Source organism: Arctopsyche grandis, chromosome 4 (assembly GCF_051622035.1).
Source record: "Arctopsyche grandis isolate Sample6627 chromosome 4, ASM5162203v2, whole genome shotgun sequence".
NCBI classification, from domain to species: domain Eukaryota; kingdom Metazoa; phylum Arthropoda; class Insecta; order Trichoptera; family Hydropsychidae; genus Arctopsyche; species Arctopsyche grandis.
In genome coordinates this window covers 11505735-11518693 of record NC_135358.1, presented here as the reverse complement: position 1 = coordinate 11518693, position 12959 = coordinate 11505735, and positions in this window count along the sequence as shown.

The following is a 12959-nucleotide window of genomic DNA, read 5'->3' as shown; positions in this document are numbered from 1 at the left end:
AATTAACGACTTTAACGGCTACCTAGACGCGGTTTAACTGCGCGGGAAGCCGCATCTCTTATTGTCCTCCATCAGTGTTGTTTATGTTCGAAAGTCGAAAGGTGCAATTTCGGATTGAAACTTGAAACTGATATGTAACAATGCTAGATTTATATTGTATTTAATATATTTGTATAAACATATACTATTCGTAGATATTTATTTTTAAATAAAATAACTTCAATTCATTTACTGAAGTTTCATAGTTGCATTGGTGATTATTTTTTTGTTAATTTAAAATCGTTGCATTCAATTTCGTAGTACAAAAACTAGTTTAACATTGAATTTAATATTCAAATTTGCTTAATTTGTATTAAGTTATGTTTATGATATAAATATAATATATCTAATTGTTATTGCAATATTGTCCAGGTAGAATAAAGTTGAAAAACAATTTTTTTTCAAAGTGCTACCCTTCTAGAATATGTTTACGGACTAAGGTATGACTATATAGGATATTCCAATCAGGAATCAAACGATTCCCGTATAAATCTGTATGTATTTGGACAAACTGAAAAAGTTGGTCTAGCATCATCAAATTTGTCTTGTGATGTAATTAGAAATTTATATCGAAAGATATCGAAAAACTTTTGTTGGAGGTAGAATAAGAAGACAAAATAGTATAATTATTAAAAGTAAATGCAAAGTATCCGGAATATGAATTCTATAAAATGCCACTGAAAATATATTTTCATAGTATGAAATCAATTTGAATTAAAATAAATAGCAAAAGTCGGTAAATTTATCTGTTAGGAATTTGAAAGCGTGACACATTTTTCAATAACTTTAGTAATAAATTTGCTAAAGTATCATTGTAAAGTTAGTAGTAGTATGTAAATTTAGGTTGAAAGACAGAGCACGTTTAATATACTGTCGTACACTATCGTAACTTCCGATGTATCAGTATTTAAAACGCGTGCCGCTTTTAAGTTCACTTTATTTCCTCCACACGGTGTTCGGAAAAGTCTTTCGGGAAAGTCGAATGGCCTCACAACGGATAGGTGAACGGAAATCGACAATGATTTATGCGAAAAACGTGGCCGAGAACTGGATCGTCATTCGTCCGGTACTAACGGACACCTGTATGTGTGTGTATATCACTTTAATGTCGGACTTGGCAGTTTGAATATTTTCCATTTATAGTATTTAAATGATACGAGGATGTTCGCGAAAACAAGTCAATTTTCCCAAAGGAAAGCAGAACAAATATATTATAATGTAATGCTTTGAATTCAACGTATATGTAGGCACTTTAAAATAAAATTCTAAATTGAAAGCTTGTAGGTATATGCATTGTATATGAATTCGTATGTAGGCGTTTAATTAATAAATAAAATTTGATGAGATTTTAATATAAATTCGCATTCGTTTGATATTAAATTATCCGATTTTTAATAATCGTTTTGCGCTTTTAAAACTCGCTCTCGTATAAAAATATCGCAAGGAAGATTTTTTATTTTATTTTTGACTGATAGCGCCGAAAAGTGCTTAATAATTAAGATGTATGAAGGACGAAAAGAACGTTTAGTAGCGGAAAGGACGAAAAATTAAAAAAAAAAAAATCACCTACGCGAAAAATAAACATCGTTGCGAAACGAAAGATTAAATCGTATTTAAAAGCTCTCCTGAAATGAAAACGATATTAAAATTTCACTTATTAGTATGACGGGATTCCGAATCAAATTCGCGTTTATTTTAGTGAAACGTTTGCGATTAAATCGAGTGCTTAATGTGACCGATTTGAGCATCCATTTGTCGCTGTGTAGGGTGACCGTAATTTGGCGAACCGTGAACGCCTCTCGCATTAAAAAAAAATTATTTTAAACATTAGTAATTAACGCAATTTCGATGAATTCAAATGTTTTTTAATACTGCGGAGTCGAAGAATACAACAACATACACAAATTAAAAATTACATTAATTTTAATACAGCACAATATAATATTTATCCATAATTATAATTGTTTCTTAAGCGAAAACACAAGCAGGAAATTGAGTCTACGTTTACGGATGGAGTAAGTAACCACTGTCCTTATTAAATGTGGTCTCCTTTGAGTCTACATATTATATCCCTATATTTATGTACAGAAGTTACTTATTTTGAAGCTCTCACCATTATTCATATGATATGTACGTACATACATACATATGTATATGTATATATATATATATATATATATATATATATATATATATATATATATATATATATATATATATATATATATATATATAATATATTTGATATATTGATATTGTTGAAATCCATTGTACCGAAAGTAATTAGCTAACTGGCTAGTTATTACATTCCAGTAATATTCTCATTGTAATTTAAGCTGTTAATAACTAGTACTATTTAGTATCAGTTAGCAATTTTATTATTCATAGATATATACATATGTATTATATATGTATATACGATACATTTGTAACACCATGTATCGTATATATGTACATACATATTACAGCATGATTACAGCATGTACATATGTATGATTATTTATTAAAAAAATGTGTTCTTTATTTAGTACTAGATAATATAAGATCCTATTTTGAAAAAAACAATAGGCGAATGGATCCATTTTTAGTATGTCTACATAACTTCTCCATTTTAAGTCTTAGTATTATATTTAGCTAACGATTGTTTATGAGTTACAAAAAATTTATTCGTTTTTCTCAATATCATATATGTATATAACATATCTTTCGTTGTTGGCAAAATTCAGATGATTATAATATTCAAATCAACCGGTCTCATGTTGATTTTTATTTGATAGTAATTATTGAGACTGTTCCATACATTATTGAAGTAATCAAAAATCCAACATACCGATCAAAATCATTGTCCACTTCTACTTTTCATTCCATTCGCTCTGAAAGATCACTGGAGATAAATAAGTTTCCCAAGATAGCTTTACGATGTGATAAAAAGTACAAAATTTTAATATGGATCGTCTTTACGGTCAGATTCTAACATGTATTATTAAAAAAACCCTGATTTGAGCATGATCAATTTCGTTCGGATAAAGATTTTTCATTGTTTATTAAAAATATTCTGCTTGTTTAAGAATTGAACTTATTTTTGAGACTAAACGTCATAATATCGTAGACATCGCAGTTGTAGCAGTTTTCCAGCGAGAAGTGTTTCATATTTAAATTTTTAGATTTCCTCTGGGAGAGCCAGTCGTCAACGGTGTCGACTGGAAACACTTTCATAATTGTTCCAGCAATTAGTCGACGCAGTAAATTGTACAATTAGGCGTACGTAGCTGGTGCAGATAATAGGCAAAGTCCCGAAATAAAGCTCGTGAATGCATAACGAAAGCAGGCGAGAGAGAGCAGGAGGAGGTGTGTTGGCTCACCTAGCTTTCAAGACACGGTCGGGTGGGAACTGAAATTTAACGAAACTGCGCAAACTGCACTATGTACCTTAACTGCAAACGACACTTCAATTTTAACTTTGAAGTTCATTTTAACCATACGCATATTTCCCTGCTTTTATTTTCCCACGCGAAGTACACTCGCAGAAGTTGTCGTTATGGGTTGACGATTCAAAAAAAGTGGATAGGAAAGTGCTTCATTAAATGTCAAAAGGGTAACTATCTGAATGAACATACTGTACTACTCTTCTGACGACGAATGGGGGCTTGTACGAGCTCGTAAAATTTAAAGCCCTACCACTCTTGGACAAACTACCCGTGATGCAGTGGCACTCCTTGTGCCAACGTAAACTCTAAAAAGGCAAGAGTGAAATGGGCACAATTTCCACTTCAGATTACATACAAAAAATTCGACAGGTTCAGTTGACGAGAAACAACTTGAAGCGATTTTAATTTAAACAATTCTCAGTTTAAAATTACATTTTTTCCGTATTTTAAAGGCAACGTCGAGTTTCATTTACTTTGTCACAAGCGCATACATATATGAATGCTTTGAAATATAAAGTAAATCCAATGAATGCCATACCTTTCATGTGTGTTGGGATATGTATCTCATATAAATCTGAAAATACATTAAAATGCTTGGTAAAATGCAAAAACATGAACAATGTCATTTGTCAAACAAATGCATTTTTTTGCTCGACTGTTGTAGAAAACGCAAAAACCATTTTTATATTTGTTTCTCGACATCTCTTTCTTAGTGAGAAAAATTTATATTAGACAAAAATTCTTCATTGCAATTCTTATTGGTCGGTTAGAATGTCTACATAATATGGCTAAGATCAATAGAAATTGTATATTTTGAGGTTCATAATGAGGCACAACGTAGCTCACTGTTTAAGCCATTGTTTACAAGTAGAGATGTCGTGGGTTCGAATCCCGGCTGGAATCAAGAAGTCCTTTGATTTATTCATTTTAAGGCCACACAGGTTAACTCCAATGCGTCTTCCTGGCCAATTACAAACCTAACGGTAATTTTACAGAGCATCATAGAGACATATATGGATAAATATTGATAAATTTGCATTTTTGTAGCATTTTTTTTATAAATCGCCAGATTTTGAGATGCAGAAAAACTCAATTTGCGAGATATTTATATGGATAAATTTGCAGCATTTTATAAATCAGAGATTTGAGATGCTTCAAACTCGAGTTTTGCGAGAAATAGAACATGGTTGCCAATTTGTTGGAACCATCAGATGAATTGGCAAACTTTGATTCATTTTGGAGTCACATATCCAAGGTCTGACAATCAGCATAGCCAGAGATTGAACCCGCGACTACATAATTGCAAGAATTAAACGCTAACTATTGATCTATACTGCTGGTTTTTATACGTAATTTATTATACTCATGTATAGTATAAATATGTGTATACTCTGCAGGCAAGATCTGGATGTTTATTAAGCCCAAATCGACCGTCTCTTGTTAGAATTTACCAATTTATCTCAATTAACTTTTGATTCAATAAAAATCGGCATCCCCTCTTACCGTTTCTTGCAAATTCACCACATGTTGAATTTTTTGATTGTTGATTGTTAAATATGCCTACCTTATTATGATTGTTGATTGTTAAATAACCTACATTGTCAAACCTGTTTAATGCAAGTTAGGCCATATGTATATGTCGCTATTATAATGTGCTAATAATTGTTTGGTACTTATGTATGTATAGGTATGTCAAAGTTTGGCCATAGATGTCACCTTGGGGCAACCTGTCATTGTGCCTATTGTAAAATGTATAAATAAATAATAAAGCTTTTTAAACAAGAGAAATTTAGATTTTTGGTTAATCTGCTGAAAATACTACTAACATTTATATACATATTTGAATGGTTTTTAATATGTGTATTTAAAGTAATTAATCAGTTATCGGTAATCAGGTACTATGGGCTCATATTAAAAACTTATTGTTATCAACTTCTGCGTTCTCCTAATAATACATACCATAGTAGCTAGCACGGTGTTTTCGCATGGTTTTTATCTGATTTACAGTATCAGTTTTTATATCCGACAGTGTTCTGTGAGCAGGGTCGACAGCTTCAGTGTTAAATACGGTTAATTTTTAACCGGGCGCTGCTCGCGGTCCATAAATTCTAGACATTTTAATGAGCTTCAGGTCACATTGCCCAAATTAATAACATATTTTAGGCGAAACAAATAGCCTCTCGGACCCAGTAACTCATACTGGATTTATCGTATCACCATTAAAATTCTCTCGTTCGGTTAAGCCGTTACAAACGCCCCCTTCATTGTTCAGCCCGTCTGGATATTGTAAATTTTAATATGCGAAAATTTTCAATCGTACGTCTACTTTTCCAAGTATGTACGTAGTAAATTTCTGATGAAAGTACACAAGTAAGGCAAATGTCATAGTTTCAACCGCGCACATAAAGACCGAAATTACTCATGCTTACATAATGTACATACATACATACATACTTACACAAGTTTGATAGACACTTCAATAATTTAAATTGAGTGGTTTCATTCGGCGATATATTTTCAATATGGCAAAGGCTTGTCTAATGCGTGTGACGGGATTATAGTTAAAATTGAAAGTCTATCATGTAATGAAATACGTAATTATAATAACAATTACTGTAATAAGTACGCTCTGAATTATATGAATGTGTACTTATCATTCCCAAGTATTCTTAAATAAATGAATAAATAATTTTACAATTAGCCAGCAGAATATTTTAGTGGTTGCGTTAATGCTAACCACCGAGAGTTTATCGGGTTCTACCTCGATTTAAAAGAATTTATTCCGATTATTTATGTAGTGCTGCTGGTCAGATGTGGATATTTATGACTCAAAGTCAATGGTTTGTTGTTGAAATGGTTCTTCGCGACATTGGTAAAAACCGTCCTACTTACTATGTCATCACTATTTGAATATGATTTTAAATATTATAATCTATGAATTTATATGTGTACAAGTTTAATGCTACAGATGTCGCTCATAGGCAACCCGATAAAATATAAAATTCGATCCATCGGCTATGCCGCCTTTCCAAAGTATTAAATTAATTAATTTATGTATGTATGTATGTATCATACTTGTCTGGAGAATGTCTGTCATGTCAATATGCCAAAAAATGTAATTAAATAAAAAAAATAAAAAATATTAAGCGCACATGAAAGACGTCTTGTCGTCTAGACTATGTATAATACATACATATGTACGTGAAAGAGTCACGCCGTCTACTAATAATCCACATAAAATTAAAAAAAAAACAGTCTGACTCTGAATATTCCACAAGAAATATGTTGTAAATGCTTAACCTGACAGCAGCAAGTTGGGGTTTTACGGTATTAGATGTGTTTTAGTTCTGTGGAGTGTTTTCATTCACGTGGTGTTGAATTTTCGCCTGGTCGTACATTGTAGGTGTTGATTTATTCGAAGCGATACTTTCCCACCCTTGTATTGTTTCGGGCAAGTCGATCCAGATTTATGGCGACGTGTTCAAAAATGTTTTGTGTTTGTTTCCTCTTATTATTTCGTTTCGATTCGATACGAGAGCGAGGCCCGGTCGCTTTCGTCCGAAAAGTTTCCCCGTATCCGCGATTCGCTTTTCGCGATTCGTATCGGGAAATTCGGTGACGTTATTTATTCTCGCGCGACACTTTCGAACGCTTCCAGTCAAAGAAATTCGCGGCGGAAAAGTGCGACGCGTTAAAAGTTTTCCGCCATGGCGACCCTAGATGAAGTGTGGGGTAGGGGTTCAATCGTTAAAAGTTGTACTTTTTTGTTTATTATTTTTTCGTCGTCGTCGATAGAAAAGGTTTTTTGGTGGACGAAAATTATAATTAAAAAAGGTCGCTCTTTTGTAAACGAAAACTTCTCGCGGAGAGTCGCCCCGTATTTTCCTCACTAAAAAACAAACTTGTTTAATTAAATATTTTCGCGAATAATGACTCTAATTTTCTACAAAAGAAAAACTTTGTCGATTCACGTTTTTATAAAATTTTCAATAGTGAATTTTTTTTAGTAGAATTTGTAAACATTTTTTTTAAGCAAAACTTATTAAAAGTTTTCATTATTATGAAAAAAAAATAGTAGTTTTTGCAACTGAAACTTTCGGGTATTCATAACTCTCCATCAAGGATTAAATGTTTGGTTTTATGTTTAATACGACATTGTTTTGAGATGTTTTTGTGTTTATTTGTAAGCTTACAAACTGTTTTAATGTAATATTATTTCACTTTTTTCTGCTGGCCAGACCTTGGCTTTGTGACTCCAGGTTGATCGTTTAAGATGAGAGTTTCCCAATTTATCTGATTTTCATTGAAACGGTTCCAAAAAATTGGTAACCTTACCCATTTTCAGCAATCTCTAATTGTGCTGAATTGTATAAAATACTGCAAATTTACAAATTTGATCATAAAATGTCTCTGTGGTTGTTAATTGATATGTATTTACTTTGAATGATACTAATAATACTAGTGTCAAATGTACAATGTTTCAGGCCAGGAAGGTGCATTGGGGCTACTTTTTAGGCCTTCCTGATATTTATTTATTTATTAAATAGCAAATTCCTAATGAATTATTTCACAATTAACAATTTCAAACCTAAACTAACAACTATAATATAACAAAATTAACAAAACTATAATTAGTAAACCTAAAATAATATAATATATTCAACATAGAATTTTATTAAACTTGCGTATATACATAATTACGTCATCTTCCACAGAGGTATGCATTAACACCCTTCAAGCAAGCACCAATGTTACTAGCACCTCTAATGCTCTCAGGTAGGTCATTGTATATTTGAACACCTCTATGGAAAACACCTCCTGCAGTTTTTGCTTTCTTAACTCTACCTATAATTAATTTATTCCTATTTCAAGTTTTATAATTATGTATATCTCTATTCCTAACTATATGATTATTAAAATATTTGGGTAATAGATTCTTATCTAGCTTATATACAAATTTTAAAGTGTTTAATTTAAAACTATTTCTAATATCCAACCATTTCAATTCATCTAACATACTTCTAATATTCTTACGTTTCCTCACATTCAATAATATATTAAATGTGAACGATCTGAGCCTTTAAACGCGTCGAAATAACGAAAGATTTTTTTTTCGGAATAGAAAACGTTATTAGTCAAACGAATATAAAAACTATCGAAAAATTATCCATCCACTAAATTTAAACGGCATTTCGAGAATTGATTTATAGCAGCATTAGCGTAATAAAAATTTGTTTAACGTACGAGGAAAAAAAAGACGCTCAGTCGTATAAGTTGATTTATACGAGTCTATAAACTAACTTCGTGAAAATTCGTCCTGAAGGATGGCATCATTATCATTTTTTATTTTATTATCTCGGACAAAACTGTCAAAAATCACCATTCTCAAACTCGACTCTATGTATGTAGGTTGGATCGATAGTTTTTCAATTTATGTTAATTGATTTTGCAACGTGTCGTCAGTTGACGATCGCTGTGACCGAAGCTATAGTGCCGCAATTAATTAGCCCTGGACGTTCTCCTCGGGTAATCAACATTAAGTTTAGACATGATATAATGTTATTCCCACGAAGAAGGATGCTGCGACGACGATGGATACTTCCACAGGTGGAACGATGGCCAGAGCTCACTTTGCACTGTTGATGGACGGTTATATCTGTACGGTGCACTGCGATACTGCAAATTTACTGCACGCGAATTTGCAACGTGCAACAAAGTATTTCAACCGGTAGTTTTCTTAATAGTTTCAGCGCTGAAAATTAATCACCATAATGGACATAGCACTCCTTAACAACTATGGAAAATTACTTACGATTGTATCTACATACATATATCTCTTATTACATACATACATATAACCAGTAGCGTGGTCTAGTGGGTTCGTGCAGTGTCACGGGTTCGATTCCCACGAGAGTCCCCTTGTTGGCCAGACCTTGGTTTGTAACTCGTGGTTGATCATTTCTTATCAGAATTTGCCAATTGTCCTGATTTTAATTGAAACGGTTCCTGCAAAAATTAGCATTCATTCCACAATTTCTCTCGCAAGACTTGAGTCATTCAGTGTGTCATGGTTCACCGATCGTATACAAAAATGCTGCAGAAAAAATTTTCCATATACATACATATGTATGTCTCTGTCGCTGATTAATGTACAAAAATATTCGTACTTTATAATATGCTTATTGATCGTATTGTGTGCAATGCGGGATGTAATGCAATAAATAAAAATAAAATAAATATTTTGAATATTTTTCCATGGCTTCATTATGGGTTGCACCTGAGCGTTACCTATGGTATTAAACTTGTACATATGTATGTATATACATTTACAGATTATAAATTTGAAATCATATTCAAATAGTGGTGACAAATAGTAGATTTGACGAGGAACCGTTTGATAAATTGACAAACTCTGATAAGAAACGGTTGACTTGGAGTCATAAATATCAAAATCTAACCAGCAGTACTGCAGATATACTTTGAATAAATTCCTTTCAATCGAGGTCAACCCAGGGTTTGAATTTGACAACCTCTTGGTTGTTAGCATTAACGCAACCACTAAGCTAGACTGCAGGCTATCTACATCTATCTACAATAGGGTTGCCATACGTCCCAGTTTACGGGGACATGTCCCCGTTTTGAGGCTTGCGTCCCAGTGTCCCCTTCAGAATGATATGTGTCCCAGTTTTCCATAGATATTATTTAAAAATATATATTTCCAATAATATATAATTAAGTGGGTTTGCACAAGAAGCAGATGGTTATCACTCCTTCCAGCAATTACAAAGATACTAAGTATAATATGTGGGAGGCGTTGAAAGACTTTTTGTTGAAAAAAGAAAATGCTCCAAAAGCGATAATTGATTTCTTTAAAAATCCTTTGTCAGAACTTTACACCATGTTTGTACACAGTCAAATGTTTTTATTTGAAAAACAAACTAAAAAGCTTGAAAAGGCTATTATAACTACAATATAAGTAAAACATATTTTAGAAGATACAAAAAAACAATTAATGGAAAGATTAACTAGTAAATACATAGGTTTACAAGCAAAACAAACATACAACAAACTGAAGAAATGCAAAGAAATTACGATAACACAATTAAAAGTGTTTAACGAAGAAGAGGATAATTTCTTTAAACTTGGAATTAAATATTTGGAACAGTGGTCTGTTCCAATCACGAAATATGATGTTTTTTCATGGATGCTTCTCAATGATGTACTCAAATGGGAACGAGTTGAAGAAATCATTTATTGCAAATGAAACACGTGAAGAATGGGATACCAAAGATGTACATGATAAATGGTTATGCTTTTTTAAAATACTAAAGAAACAGAAAGAAAAACTAACCTACTGAAATTGTGCCAATACCTTTACGCTATCCCAGCACATAATGCACACGTTGAGCGTGTATTTCCTTAATTAATACTCAGTGAACAGATGAACGAAATAAGCTTTCAATTGACACAGTAGAAAGCATAATTCAGTGCGTTTTCAATTATAAAATGTCATGCATCGAATTTTATAATTATGTAAAGGGGAAAAAGGAACTCCTTCAAAAAGCAAAAAAAGTCTTCAAAAGTATGATTGGGCAACGATGAGCAATGAACATCAAGTTCAAGAAGTTGGGGAAGAGTGAAGACAAGAGAGAATGAGTAAAATAAAATAAAATTAAACATGATTCAATTTCTTATAATTAAACTATCAAAAAATGCAATAAATTATTTTTATTGGGGGGGGGGAGGGGGTGTCCCCGTCTATGGTCCGACAATTCTGGCAACCCTAATCTACAAGTACATATTTGTATGTATTATAGATATTATTAGGAAAAGGTGTATATATTTTTAATTATCTTATCAACCCGAGTCAATCCTTCTAACAACTTGTATGATAAGCTTCGCAAGTAAACGGAAAAAATAAGAGGGGAAAATTAAAATAACAAAAGTATAAGAAACATCTATAAGGGATATTGTGACGTTTTAAACATTGAAATATTTATTATTGTTGCGTAGGGGTGGGTTCTGGATCCAAATTAAAGGCACAGGTCGCTTCACAGCATTTATTCAACGATTCAAGAGGTCCACACGGATTCAACGCTCACTCCAGAATAATCGGATCTACCGTATGTACCTACATATATACCTCCTTATAAAATAAAAGTTGCACAGCATAGCTTCACCGATCCATCAATGTGTCTATTGTCTAGGCACTAGTCTACTCTGATGGGTCTATTGTTTACGCACACACTTCCCAGGTATATGAGAACTCTAGCGTATCCTTAAATTATAAATATTAAATAACTCTACTTAAATTCATTGCTCGAGTGATTCTAACAATAATTTAATGTTTTAAAATCTTATAGTTAAAGTTGACTTGTGATCTTTGGTCTGAATTTTGCACTTATCCCAATTTGACTTTATAATCATGTACATATAATCTTAAAGTTAACATTATTATAATGTTAACTTTAAGTTTACTTTTTTATTTCGAGTGAAGTTTGAAAGAAATATAAAGTTTACATTATGAATTTTCGTAAGCTTTTTATATATTTTCAAAAGTTTTTGGAAACTGCTATATAATACAATTTGCTGTATGAATGTCTGTTACACAAAAATTAGTTCTTAAAACGAACGATATTTTTAGCTTTCATTGATGTTCAACACATATGTAAATGTTTTTTCTGCGAAGGAAAAGCTCTCTCCGTCGTCAAAGGAAAAATCGACGAGTGCCGTTATGGCGTCGTTTCAGACGGCCAATCAATTTCGCTCATTATGTTTAATGTAACGAGAAATGAAGCCACTCATCAGGAGCACCCCTCTTTCCTTCTGAGTATTCGTCGTTCTTAGGGGGTGTTGGTTGGCTGGAGGGATGAGAGAGAGTGCTCGAGGACTCGCGAAAATCAAATAAGAACCAATTCGCGTAGAAAAATGAATACCGTTTGCTGTCGTTACGATTTCGCCGACACTTGATTACCCGCCCGAAAGCCGGATGCGATGTGGGCTTTACTGTATTTTTTGATCGGAAAATTTCGAAAAAAAATTATATGTACCAACTCGAAGGACCACCGTGTTTGTGTGTAGAAAAGGGTCAAATAGGTACTTGATCCGATTTTTAGTACGATATTATATTATAGCCATCATTAATTAACTACATGTCGGATGTTAATACGTATAAATAGATCATTAAAAAGCCTGGTAAATTTATATTTGAAAAAATCATGTAAAATAAGTATAGGTAGTTAGTAGCCAACTTGAACCATAATCGCACTCATTATGATTCAATGCGAATTTCATGTCATCTAATCAAAACCTTCTGATTATGTTTAAATTATAAATCATTAGACAACAGTATTTTACGAATATTTTACTTTTAAATTTGACGTTTTTTTATTTTTACATACCTCCTTTACATTTCACATGGCTTTCGTGTTAGTGGTCATTTTTTATATCTCTTATCTCTTATCCGATCGTTTTCATACTTTGCCATATTGC